Here is a 1,547-nt window from a genome sequence, read left to right as displayed (position 1 = left end):
ATACGTTAACCTTCTCAAGGATGTAGGTATGAATTTACTTTGCGGGAGGCAAATTTTTTTAAAAAGTTCATAAAATCGAATGAAAGAAAAAAGGTTATAATATAACAATACCTATTAAACACTCGTGTCCAATGAGGTTTTATATCATAACATTCATGGATAATGGAATCTACATCTAATTTTATGGTAAATTCTTATTCAATGTACAGTGTAGTAAAATCAGCAAGAAAATTGTCATTCATGTTTTTACGAATTGCGATATTCACATTTTTCATTTTCTTCCATTTTAAAATGTAAATGCACAAAAAATCAAAACGCTTAATTATCCATACAATCCGAAAAAATTCGCTGGTAAAATTTTAATCTAAGATATCAATTGAAAAAAATAATAAGTAAAATTTTAATTAAGGGAGAATACAAAACTATCATATAATACAAATTGTTAAACTGCCAAAACAATTGATTATTTTCATAAGAGATGCATAATGATTCAATTTTATACGTTGGTCGAGTCAACTTGTTGGAATTGGATGAATATCACTTTTATGTGCAGAAAGGATTAACCGAGCTCAACTTATGAACTAAAGCCCTTGAACTCAGCGATGTCGTAGGCAAATTCCATCATTTAAGATGTCAAGTTGGCACTTTTATTATTCAAGCGGAGATTATTTTTATATACTTATTGACGATAATTTATTGTCTTGTTTAGCTGAATAGGAGATTATTTATTTAAATTACTTTTCTTAGAATTTGTCTTTATTTACTTTCCTTTAACAAATAAAATTATGGTTCATTCCTTGCGAATCAACGAATATTTGATGGAAAAAATTCTCAATTTCAATTAAATCAACGAGTGTTTGGACTTTGGAGTGTTAATCATCTTCCACATTATTTCGTTGCATAATTTTTGTCTTACAGCATAAACACATTCATGATAGAGGCAGATTGATGTTCAAAAAACCTAAAACGTGGTGAGTTAACATGCACAACTACGTCTACAACTGATGACGTTAGAACAACTAATAAGATGAAAAAACTACATTGACAAATTGAGGTGTTGAAGTAGGAGATTGATGATTTTCTATAATGATGGTCTAAGCGTCTTAAGGGTGTAGTGGAGGAGGAATCCGATGGTGATAATAACATATTTTCTTCCTTCAATCCCGATGTATAGAATAATGATTTAGATAAGGATTACGCTAGCACTCTTATTTTTTACCCGATAGTTCTCGAGGATGTTCAAGGATATGGAGGAAAAGATAGTAACAATGAATAAAGGCAAGGATTGTGATGGCACATCTATTTTTTACCTAGCGGTGGACGAGGATGTTCAAGAATATTATATTGAGGAAAAAATAATAAAGGTGAATATGACGATGTGCTTATATTAGCAATATGGCTTTCTAACATGCATTTGTGGATTGTTTTACCGTTTAAGTACACCGTTCACATTGATTTGGCAACTATTGTTGAACAATTTGATGATTTAGATGTGCAGTGATTATCGAGGGACAAGAGCTTGCATTGCAAGATTAGAGGGTGAATAT

This window comes from Olea europaea, chromosome 1, assembly GCF_002742605.1.
Source record: "Olea europaea var. sylvestris chromosome 1, O_europaea_v1, whole genome shotgun sequence".
Taxonomy (NCBI): Eukaryota; Viridiplantae; Streptophyta; class Magnoliopsida; order Lamiales; family Oleaceae; genus Olea; species Olea europaea.
The sequence above is the reverse complement of the archived record's forward strand: the minus strand, read 5'-3'. Positions refer to the sequence as shown.